Here is a 14,190-nt window from a genome sequence, read left to right as displayed (position 1 = left end):
GCTTTTTAAAAAAGAAATATATCAGAAAATTATATTACGCTCTTTATATATCTAATAAAAAATTATTTAAAATTAGCTTTATCTTTATAAGTCTAATATTTTAAATCTACTTCTTTATTAAATTAGTTAGTTTATAATAGATAAAATATAAATATAAGATAGAAATATAGAAATTTAATAAAGGGCTTATTTATTTATATTATTTAACTTATAATATATCTAGCAATAATATCTAATAACTCTTATCTTCTTCTTATTCTTATTTTCGAGATATTTTATTTAAAATAAAATATCGCCTATATTAATAGTTAATTAAAATATCTAAGAATAAAGTATTTTATTATGAATTATGCTTAATAGATATACTTGATAGAAGCTAGTGACTAATAGCTTGTCATGGCTTAATATTAAGATATATTTAGGCAACTAGATCCCGTAGAAGAAGAATCATCTTTATTATCACTCAAGAAACGTCTTTCTTAGAAATGAGATTTCTAAGGATCTTATACTATCTTAATAATAATAGTAACACCTATATAACAGCAGCCACTATATAATAACTTACTACTAAAAATTAATAGAGTCCTCTATTAATACTAAATTAATTCGAAGTTAAGGATTCTTATACTTCTTAAATAAGAATAAAGAATCTTTATGCTTCTTTATCTTTTACTACTTCTATATATCTATTAAACTAGCTTTCTATAATATAATTATTTAGATTTAATAATTATAAGATTTTATCGCCTTTAATTATTAAGTAAGCTCTCTTATTAATAGAACTACTCGAAGAGTTATTTAATATCTTAAGATTAATATTATTATTATTAAGAGAATAACGAGTATAGTCTTATTCTTTATTACTTAATTTACTTTTTTAATAAACTTAGCTAGAAGATTAAATAATCGACTATATTACTCTAAAAATAATACTTTATTTTTTTTAAAAATCTATAACTTAGAAATATTATCTCTTTAATCTCTTATCTACTAATAATACTCTAGAAATAAAAAAATATACCTCTTTAGATTAAGCTATAAATATCTTATCTATTAAATCTTTAAATAATAATTCTTAACTTACTACTAAGTTCGACGATTTATAATATTATTTATTAGAAATTTTAAATATCTCTATTAATAAGATTATTTATTATTATAGTAATAGTAGAATAATAAATAAAGAATTTAAAGTAAATCTTTAAGCTATTAATATAGAAGTAATTATTATTAATATTATTAATCGCTATATAAGAAATTATCTAAATCTAAAATCTTCTAACTCATTAAATTTATTAGAAAATTTAAAAGATCTAGAAATATTAGAGTAGAATATTATTAATAAAAATAATAGATCTTATTTTCTTAATAGCGATATTAGATTCTTTAATTCTTTTTATAATAATAAATCTTCTAATATAATAATAAATATAGAGTATATTAAAAAAGAAATCTATTTTCGAGATATTACTATCTTTATTAATAGAATTAAAAATATTATAAAAGTTAAAAATATAGAATTACTACGAAATAATCTATAGATTTATTTTTAAATTAAAGTACTCGAGTAATATATATATTAGCTTATTAATAATAAAAAGCGTTTATTAATTTATAATAATAACATTAAATAATAGAATATTACTTTATTTAAGAGATTTAAACTTATTAAAATATTAGAAATAGCTACTATTATTAAAAAAAGATATATTAGTATATATAAAAGAATAAGATAGGGCTGAGCTTGGAAACCTTGAATTTGTATGCGCAGCCAATCATAAATTCGTTAGGTCTACGCTTTTTGGTTAGACATCACGGGTAAACAAATTAGCGTCCGCAACCATCAAAATTTCTCACTCTACTTTTCACCCTTTAATAACTTTACTATTTTCTATTGAAATTTTTAGATTTTTTTTAAATTATAGACCGCAATTTGCGCTTTTTAAATATTAAATTTTTTTAAAATTTGGTCTTATGATTCTTCAAAGGCAAGGAATTCAAATATCGCTCACCAAAGATCGTGTTAGCAGCAGCCGCTCTGCGACAGCCCTACGGGGGCCCTACGAGGGCCCTACGGGCAGAAGGTCTCGCTCATCGAATTTTCTCGACAGCCCTGATTAAAAGAAATGATTATGAATTTAATTTATAGGCCTTTACTCGTACTTAATAATATAATAAGATATCGTAAATTATATAAATATATTATAACTATTATTAGAGTTATTAAGATAATAAAGCTCGATAATAAATATAATTAGCTTAATATTATTTAAAATAATTTTAATATCAAATTTTAGTCTAATATAGATCTATTTACTATTTAAATTATACTAAATTAATTTCTTATAATTATAAATATAAAAAAGAATTAATAATAAATAAAGGCTTTAAGAATAACGAAGTCTAATATAAGTAATATTTTTTATATATTAAATCTATCTTATAAAGATAAGTAAAGGCCCATGAATTAAATTCATGGAGTTGAATTTTTCTAAGTCAAATCGAATTTTAGCCCTAGCTCTAAGTTAAATCGAACTCTAATCGCTTGATATGCGTTTTTAACTTACTTCCATTACTATAAAATTGATTTACGCTATCTATGTGATATATAAATATATATATACGAAGAGAGGCGCGCTAAGGCCTAATTAGGAAGGTATATTAAGTGTAAAGAATTGATCCGTAATAATTATCTATCAAAAATAGAGAAAGACCATATTCTTATAATAAGAAGTATCGAAATATCGGAAAGAAATGGAGACAACGTGTCAATTAGTGGTGTGAATTCTACAATATCTTCTACCGTAGTAAAATCTTTCGAATAATGAGATAGCTGTAGATATCGAACGATTTTAATTCGTCTAAATATATATCGTTTAATATTTCTTCTATAGAAAATCTAATTAACTATAATCGTCGTAATAAATTCTTCTCTTATAATATTATTATAGTAATATATTATATTAATATAGTAAGAATAATAGATTAAGTTATAGTAATATTCTTCGCTTATTAAATAATAATTTAACGTGGGATCTTGAAGAGTAGAGTTGTATTCTTAACGATAATGATTTTATTACCGCTTAGTTTCTCCGTAATATTCTTCGTAGTATTCTCCGCAGTATTCTCCGTATTAGTCTATTATAGTTTCTTCTCTTACTTCTTCTCTTATAGAGTATTAAACTAAGTAACTAGCTAAATAGTTACTTAAGTAAATAACTAAGTAACTAGCTAATAACGCTTGCTGAGTAATAATTTAATATAGAATTATAGAGAGTATATAACGTGGGATCTTAAAGAGTTAAGCCGTATTTTTAATGATAATAGTCTTATTATAGCTTAGTTTCTCCGTAATATTCTTCGCATTTACCTATTATAGTTTCTTCTCTTACTTTTTCTTTTATAGAGTATTAGATTAAGTGGCTAGCTAAGTAACTAACTAAGTAAATAACTAATATAACGTGAAATCTTAAAGAGCTAAGTCGTGTTTTTAACGATAATAATCTTATTACCGCTTAGTTTCTCCGCAATATTCTTCATATTTATCTATTATAGTTTTTTCTCTTACTTCTTCTTTTATAGAGTATTAAATTTAAGTAACTAGCTAAGTAGCTAACTAAGTAAATAACTAAGTAATTAACTAATAATCTAATTAAGTAGATTATTAAGCTAATAGAGTAGATAGTATTAATTAAGCGGCTAGTCGAGTATCGCTAGCTTAAGAGAAGTATATAGAAAAGAACGATGGCTATAAATCCGTTCGGGCTCTTTTTAAGGGCCTTTTAACGTATTTATAAGTAGATAATATATAGGTGATGCGCGATATAGCTGGGTGGGCTAGGGGCGTTAGTAGAGGCTTTAAGAGGCGAGTAAAAGAAGTATATGTGCCTAAAGCGTTTAGTAACATTTCCGCGAGGGGTATCGAGAACGATTATATTTATATTGATGAAATTAATAGATTAATAGAGTAGTAAAAGAATAATAGTTATATAAATAGATAAAAGGATTATTATTCGATCTCGAATACGTTTAATATAACTATAATATTTAAATATTAGTTTAATTTACTAATAGTAGACTAAACTTTATTATTTTTATAGCGTTAGAAAGCGTAAAGCGAGCTCTATAATTTAAGGAATTATAAAGTAATTATATCTATCGTAAACTAAGTATCTTAAAGTATAAGACTTCTATATATAAATTTTTAATAAGAAGGCGCGAAAGGGCTATCGGGCTAATTTAGTCGGTCTAATTAAAGAGCGTAGTAACTCTAAATTAATAATTAGCTATATATACAAATTTAAGATTTTCAAGCTTAGGCCTATCTTATTCTTTTATATATACTAATAATTTTAATTAATATAATTAAGTAAGAGATATATCTAATTAATCTACGAATTCTAATTTTTAGAATTTTAATTAGCTATAGTAGTAATCTTTAGCTTTTCTTAATTAATAAAATTATTAAACTTATAATTAATTTTAGAAATTAATTTATTAAAATAACGATTCTACTTATTAAAATTATTCTTAAAGAGATATATAATAAATACTATTAGCTTCATCTATATAGCGTTAAATTATTATTAATTTAAATTAATATTAATAGTAAAATGTATATAATTCTTATTAGTCTTTTTAGTTTAATCGTACTCTATATCGATCTAAAGAAGCTTATTAGAATATTATTATTTAATTTTTTTAACTATAAAAATAGCGAGCTTATTAAATCTCAATTAATAAAGTAAAGAAATTTAAGAATTCTTAATAGAATTTAAGTTACTTAAAAAAATTCTAATAGCTTTTATAATAATTATAATAAGAAAAATATTAAGAAATAAAAAAATAATTACTTTAGCTTTTACGAATCTTATAGAAATATGAAATTAAAAATTAACTTTATCGACTTATCGCTACTAGAATATACTTATTAGTAATACTATAAGAAGTTTAAATCTTAGAATAAGCTATTTTATTATCTTAAGTAGTAATATTAAAATTATAAACTCGAAAATAAGATTTCTAGAAAATCTATAGATTTAGAGAATAAGAATTTTAAGAATTCTAAGTATACTATAAAAGTAGTTTTTATACTTTATACTATAAAAATAATTTCTACTCTTAAAATTATTAAGTCTATTACCGTAGAATCGCCTAAATATAAATAAAAAATCGCTTTTTATAATTTCTAATATATTAAGATAAATATTAATCTAGATTTAAATTCTTTTAATATCGAAGTTTATCTAAATCTTAAATATCTAATTACTCTAAATAATTATACTTTACTAACTTTCTTATCTAATTTCAAAAAAGAATCTAGAAATTGTTGAAAGTAGTAGGTGGAACACTTGGTTGATTAGATCTAACTGCAGAGAGCATCACGAATACATGTGTCGCCAAGCCTCGGCAAACCTTCCTCGCCTCGGCTAACCTTCCAATTCAATCAGGTAACACATTTCGACACTCCCACATGCTCGAAATGCAGCTCGAATCAAACAAGTAGAAAAAACGAAAAAACACCCCCACCCCCCTACCCCCCCCATTCGAGTAAATAGCCATATCCGAACGCCGGGTGGCAAAGGTGAAGAGGGTATGTGCATGGGAAAATTTTATTCACCCTATATAAAAAATTCCATTTTTTATTAAAAAGCGGTTTTTTAAAAATTTTATTTTTAGTTCACTTAATGTATACTAAAGATTAATTAATTAGAGGTTAAAAGTTTATAATATTTACAATAGGGTAGATAATATAAAAAGTTGAAATCTAAAAACGACTATATTATATTTTGAATATCTGGTTTTTAGCGTATAATAGTAGAAAATAGATTTTTTGAAAAAGAAAAGTAAGTTTGTAGAGTGCTAAGCTTGATATAGCGGCTCGGCGAGCGGTCTAAGTGTCGAAATGTGTTATCTAACTGAATTGGAAGGTTAGTCGAGGCGAGGAAGGTTTGCCGAGGCTTGGCGATATATATATTCGTGATGCTCTTTATAGTTAGATCTAATTAATTAAGTATTTTATCTACTACTTTTAATAGATTATAAGCTTAAATCGTAAGATATTTATTTAGTATATTACTTATAAATTAGCTAGTTTATTAACTAAGTGCTTAAAGAATAGAGGAAAAGCTTTATTATAATATTATATCGCTTAAGTAGTACTATTATAATATTAAATACTCGACTAATTTACTTTAAGATAATTTAATAGTACTTTCTAAACTTTAGAGATCTCTAAATTATAAATTATACTTATTATATAATAATCGTAATTCTTATAAAAACCTCGCTATTACTATCTTTAATTACTATATTAAAAAATAAGAAATTAAAATAAAGAGCTTAAGTATTAAATTAATTAAAAATTTTATTAAATTAACTAATTAATTAAGCGTTTTAAACGATATTAATTTTATCTATAGAACGCTAAATCTATAAATAGAAATAATATAGTTATAAAAGGGGTAGTATATAAAGAAGTATTTTTATTTTTTAATCGAAATATAGCTATATTAGTTAGATAGATTATAGCGAAATATTATTATATTAATACTATTAGTCGTTTAGCTAACGGATTATCGAGTTAATAATTAAATATTTAATTAATAAAGAATATAACTATCGCGTAAGATAAAGGGTATAAAGAGCTTTTAGATTTTCTATTTAATATAGACTTTATATCTATCTAATTACCTTTAAATTTAATTATATCTTAAAAAAATTCTTTATCTAATTATATTAGTTAAGATAATATTATATATTTTAAATATAGTTATATATTAATATCTTCTTCTAATTAAGATAATATTAAACGCTCTAGATATAGTTATCTATTAACGCTTTTTATAATTTAAAATAAACTTAAAAGCTATTATAGATTATATACGCCTATTATATCTTTAGATATTTCTTAAAAATAATTTTATATATTATATAATAAAGTATATATAAATAGATATATCTTTAAATATAACTTCTCTTAATATAATTAGATATTAAATAAAGTTTAATATTAATTTAGAAAGTATTTAGAAAGTTAAGAATATAATTATATACTTATTTATTTCTCTAATAGCTCTATAACTCTTAATAATTTAATTCGCGAGTTATCTCTCGAATTAATCGATAGTAAGAATCTCTTTAATACTATTATATAGTCTATTAAGTTTAATTCTCTTATAAACTTTTAATCTCTTTACGCTTTAAATAATATATCGAAATTAAAATTATATTAAAAGAAATTAGTTTAAATATAAAGTTTAATAAACTATCTCTCTATATCGCTAAGCTTAAAAAATTTAAAGATCTTTAAATTTAATAGTAAGATATACGTTAATATCTTATAACGTAGCGCCTTATTAAATTTATCAAGATCGAATAAAAAGATTATCTTATTATTTCTATCTTAGTTAAAAATACGCTCAACGCTAAAGTTATAAGATTTATTAATATTATTAAAAATAAAGTTATTAAATAAAAATTAGGATATAAACTAGCTATTAATATTATCTAGAGTTATCTTAATAATAATCTACTATCGAATCTAAAAAGTAAAATTAATATCTATTTTCTATAGAAGATAATTATTATTAATAATAAGCTTAAAGATTCTAATACTCTTAATAATCTCTATTATTAATTATTTAAGCTAGACCTTAATTAATATAAAGATATATCGAATTTTATAGCCCGTCTTAAGGGTATTTATATTAATATTATTAATATATTATTTAAATTAAAGTTGAAAATTAACTTTTTTATTTTTCTCTTTTATATCGAGTTAGATAAGATTTATAATATCTATTTTATCTATTATATTTAAAATTATAAGTCGATAAATAAGATAAATATAAAGTCTACCTTCTCGCTAAAATATATTACTACTTAATTTATTTAGATAATTATTAATTTATTTTTTAAGCGTATTAAATCTAGCTATATTTTTACTACTTAGCGTCTTCGCTATTTTACTCTAAATAACTTAGATTCTATTATTACTACTAAGTTATAGAAGAAAGTTATATTTAATCTTAATAATCGTATAATTTAAAAGCGAGTTAAATACTATACTTACTATAAGAAATATTATTATATTAAAATAAAGTGCGATTAATTTAATAAAAAGAGTTAAAATAAAGATATTAGCGACGATAATAATAGAGGTAATACTTAAAATAATAATTTTAAATTTAATGATAAAAAGAATAAAGATAGAAATTATAAGCTTAGTAGAAAGCGTTATTATAATTCTATCGATATCGAAAGAGAAACGTATATTGTATATATCGCTAAATTCGATAGCTCGTCTATACGATAGACTTTAGATTATATCTATTTATAGTATTTTACTTTCTATTAAAATACCTTTTATTAAATATTATCTTCTTAACTCTAAAGTCGATAATATCTATTTAATTAAGGGTATTAAGAACTCTCTTATCTCTATCGATATTAATAAAGTATATTTTAGTACTATTATCGATGGTAAGAAGAAGAAATTAATCTTTATTAATATTCTTTATCTTCCCGAGCTACCTCTTAATCTAGTTTTTTAAAAATAATTAATATATAATAGTCTACCTATAAAATTCGTTTTAAATAATATTAAAATTAGTTACTATAATATTATCGCTTAGCTATAAAAAAATAATCTATATATCTTTTATATATAAGAGTTAAAATTTATATTAATATCGTTTAAAGCTAAATTAATATTTATATTAATATCTAAATAGTATAATATAAAATTTATTATACTTTAGATTACTTCGAAATATAAGAAGAAGATTAATTCGATAAATAAAGGTATTTCTATTCTCGCTAAGTCTAATATCTCTAACTCTAATTCTAATTTTAACTTTAATAATACACCTCATAAAATTAATAAAAGAAACTCTTAATCTTTAATATACTTATATAGATTATTTAAGATATTAAAATATTCGAAAGCTCGTTAAATTATCTAAGGGTATAGATCTTATTAAAAAGATTATAAAAATAAAGTCTTACGCTTTATATACTATTAAAAAAACGAAGAATACGTTATATAAATCTTATATTCGCTTAAGGAAAAGATTAAATAATTTAATTTACATCGATATCTATAGCCTTATTACCTCGCGCGGCTTCGATAAAAAAAAATATTTTATTACCTTTCTAAATGACTATAATAAACGCTTTAAGATTAAAATTATCGAATAAAAGAGCGATATCTTTATCGCTTTTAAGCGCTTTTAACTTTATAATAAATATAGCGACTTTACTATTAGATATCTATAGAGCGATTATAAGAATAAGTATAAGAACTATAATTTCGATATTTATTATATTAATTATAGTATTATTTAAGAGCTAATTTAATTAGAGAACTTCGAATAAAATAAAGCTATTAAACGACTCGATTAAACTCTCTTTAGTATTATTAATATTATTATAAAGAATATTAATATTAATTAAAAGTTTTAATTAGAGCTTATAATAGTAATAAACTATTTTTATAATCATAGCTCTATTATAAGTTATAAATTTATTTTATATAAGACTTATATTAGATATAAGTCTCGTTTAGTATATATTAGATGTATTAAAACTAAGAGCTTTATTATAATAAGAAGACTAGTTACTAAATAGAAGAAAAGATAATATTACGCTTAAAAAGATATTCTCGTAGACTATAATAATAATTATATCTATTAAATACTACTACTAAATAATAGTATTATATACTTATCGAAAGTTATATAAAATAGAAAAAAAAACGAACTCTTATCTAATCTAATATCTCTTTAATTATTAAATAATTCAGCTATAAAGAGAAATACGCCTAGATCTATAATGTCTTTTTTGCCTAGAAATTTTCTTTCTATAGATATAATGGATATAAATAAACTTATTTAATTATTTAGATTTATTTTAAGGCCTTCGAAGTTTATAATAACTTCTTTTAACTCCGGCGTAGATACTTCTATTATTACGTCTTTATCTACCTCTACAATATAAAGTAATATATCTTTATATCTTAATTACCCTTATTTAATCCCACGAAATCTCTCTTTAAACTCTTTTATACTTTATATTATAATTATTTAAGTTATAAATATAGAGCTATATAAGTTAAAGATCTATAAAAAGATTATAATAAATAATTCTTTTTATAAATAATAGAAAGGCGATATAATTGAAGAATTTATATCGCTGAAAAAGAATAATATCTAAACTCTTATTAATCTATTTTATAGGCGTACTACACTTTATAATAGATAAATTTATATTTTAAAATATAAATTTAATAATAAAATTATTCGCTATAAGGCTCGCTAGATAATATATAATTTCGAATAACGCGAAGACTTAGATTATAATAAAATCTTCGTTTTAATAATTAAGTTTATATTCTATAAGACTATCTTTATTTTAATCACTATCGAAGATTAAGATCTAAAATAAATAGATATTAAAATTACTTTCCTCTATAGAAATATTAAAGAGAAGATCTATATAAAATAGCTTATCGATTTTATCTTAAAAAAGTATTCTTAATAAATTTATAAGCTTAATAAGGTACTCTATAATCTAAAGTAGTTCTCGCGTATATAATATAATACCTTTACTAACTATATATGAGAAATCGATTTTATTCTTATTAATATTGATTATAATATATTTACTAATCTCGATATTAATATTATTATTATTCTCTATATAGATAATATTCTTATTATTAGTCTTTTCTAGTTTAATATTTAGTAAATTAAGAATATACTTAATATTAAGTTTAAAATAATTGATTTAGATTTTTATAGCTATTATTTAGATATAATTATAACTTATAATTATATTAATTAAATATTATATTTAGATTAATTAGTCTATATTAAATAATTTCTTAGATATTATAAAATATAAGAGTTTAAGTTATAATTTACTTCTATAAAAACTAATATATAATTACTTTTCGTCGAGAATAATTATATAATATTTATTAAGTTATTAAAAACTTATTAATTAATTATTAAATCTCTTATATACGCTATACTAGATATAAGATTAAATATTATATTTACTATATCGATAATCTTATAATATTCTTTAAATCTTATTAAAGTCTATTATATAATTATTAAGCGTATCTTCTAATATCTTAAAATAACTATTTATTAATATTTTATTTATAAAGATTCGTTTTAAGATCTAATTAATTATATTAACTTCGATTAAATTAATAATTATAATATTTATAGATTAATTTTAAATTATATTTATAATTTAAGAAGTAAAATAATTAGCTAATCTTTTAAGCGATAAACTATTATTATATTATTTATTTATAAAATTAAATATATTAATTAGACTTAGACTATAAAGAAAGCTATTTAATTTTAAAAACTATTTAATTAAATTCGCCTTAATAAATCGCTTTAAATAATTATTATTTTTAATAATAATTAAGACGTAATCGCTTTAGTAAAGAACTTTTAATATTATAATTATATTAAATATATCGATATCTAATATTATTAGATATACGCGATTAAATTACTAATAGTAATATAGATTTTAAATATATTTCTACTAATAAATAGATAGTCGATAAGCTTATTAAGACCCTATATAGAAATAAATTTAAGCTCTTTCGAGAATTTATTAGTCTAAAACCTCGCTTATAGAATAACTATTTCTTATATCTTAGCGATACGCTTATTATTAAGAAAGAGTTAACTATAGTATCTTAAGGGGTAGATAAATTCGTATCCTAGCGATACGCTTATTATTAAGAAAGAGTTGACTCTAACACCTTAAGGGGTAAATGAATTATTATTAAGAAAGAGTTGACTTTAGCACCTTAAGGGGTGAATGGATTTCGGGTGAACTAAGTCTTTCAACCTTATTACTTATATGGGAGCCTGCTTCTAATTGGTCCCCACACCTCGGGTAATCTATCCGGGCCGTTCGCCGAGCCGCCATATCAAGCTTGGCACTCTGCGGACTTGCCATTCCACACCGAAACAGCTATTTCTACTACTATACGCCAAGAACCGAACGTGATATAGTCGTTTTCAGATTTCAACTTTTCACATTACCTACCCTATTGTGGACGTCATAAACTTCCGGCCTTTAATTAATCAATCTTTGGTGTGCACTAAGTGAACTGGAAATAAAATTTTCAAAAAACCGCTTTTTGACAAAAAATGGAATTTTTTATATGGGGTAAATGGAATTTTCCCATGCATATGCCCTCTTCACCTTTGCCACCCGGCGTTCGGATATAGCTATTTACTCGAATGGAGGGGGTAAAGAGGTGGAGATATTTTTTCGTTTTTCTACTTATTTGATTCGAGCTGCATTTCGAGTATATAAGAGTATCGAAATATATTACCTAACTAAATTGGAAGGTTAGCTGAGGCGAGAAAGGTTTGCCGAGGCTTAACGATATATATATTCGTGATACTCTCTGCAGTTAGATCTAATCAACTAAGTGTTTCGCCTACTACTTTCAACACTAAGTAGATTATTTGAGATATGGAGATTAATTAGAAGTAGACTCTTATATAAGTAGTAATATTAAAATTTATTTACCCCTTAAGGTACTGAAGTTAACTCTTTCTTAATGATAATTCATTTACCTCTTAAGGTATTAAAGTTAACTCTTAATAATAAGCGTATCGCTAAGATATAAATCTATTTACCCCTTAAGGTGCTATAGTTAACTCTTTCTTAATAATAAGTATATCGCTAGAATACGAGAAATAATTATTCTATAGGCGAGGTTTTAGATTAATAAATTCTCGAAAGAGCTTAAATTTATCTCTATATAGGGCTTTAGTAAGTCTATTAACTATCTATTTATTAGTAAAAATATATTTAAGATTTATATTATTATTAGTAATTTAATTACGTATTTAATAATATTAAATATTAATATATTTAATATAATTATAATATTAAGAATTCTTTATTAGAGCGATTATATTTTAATTATTATTAAAGATAATAATTATTTAAAGTAATTTATTAAGATAAATTTAATTAAATAATTCTTGAAGCTAAATAACTTTCTTTATAATCTAAGTTTAATTAATATATTTAATCTTATAAATAGATAATATAATAATAGCTTATCGCTTAGAAAACTAGTTAATTATTTTACTCTCTAGATTATAAATATAATTTAAGATTAATTTATAAATATTGTAATTATTAGTCTAATCGAAGTTAATATAATTAATTAAATCTTAAAGCGAATCTTTATAAGTAAGATATTAATAAATAGTTATTTTAAGATATTAAAAGATATACTTAATAGTCGCGTAATAAACTTTAATAAAGTTTAAAGAATATTATAAGATTATCGATATAGTGAATATAATATTTAACTTTATATCTAATATAGCGTATATAAGAGATTTAATAATTAATTAATAAGTTTTTAATAACTTAGCGAATATTATATAACTATTCTTAATAAGAAATAATTATATATTAATTTTTATAAGAGTAAATTATAATTTAGACTTTTTATATTTTATAATATTTAAAAAATTATTTAATATAGATTAATTAACTTAAATATAATATTTAATTAATATAATTATAAATTATAATTATATTTAAATAATAGCTATAAAGATTTAAGTTAATTATTTTAAACTTAATATTAAATATATTTTTAATTTACTAAATATTAGATTAAGAAGAATTAATAATAAAAATATTATTTATATAAAGAGCGATAATAATATTAATATCGAGATTAATAAATATACTATAATTAATATTAATAAGAATAAAATCGATTTCTTATATATAGTTAATAAAGATATTATATTATATATATAAGAACTACTTTAGACTATAGAGTATCTTATTAAGCTTATAAACTTATTAAGAATATTTTTTTAAGATAAAATCGATAGATTATTCTATATAGATCTTCTCTTTAATATTCTTATAGAGGAAAGCGATTTTAATATCTATTTATTCTAGATTTTAATCTTCGATAGCGATTAAAATAAAGATAGTCTTATAAAATATAAATTTAATTATTAAGGCGAAGATTTTATTATAATCTAAATCTTTATATTATTCGAAATTATATATTATTTAGCGAGTTTTATAGCGAATAATTTTATTATTAGATCTACGTTTTAAAATATAGATCTATCTATTATAAAGTATAATACGCTTATAAGA

Source organism: Letharia columbiana (assembly GCF_014066305.1).
Source record: "Letharia columbiana isolate WasteWater2 chromosome Unknown Sc0000006_s0, whole genome shotgun sequence".
NCBI lineage: Eukaryota > Fungi > Ascomycota > Lecanoromycetes > Lecanorales > Parmeliaceae > Letharia > Letharia columbiana.
The sequence above is the reverse complement of the archived record's forward strand: the minus strand, read 5'-3'. Positions refer to the sequence as shown.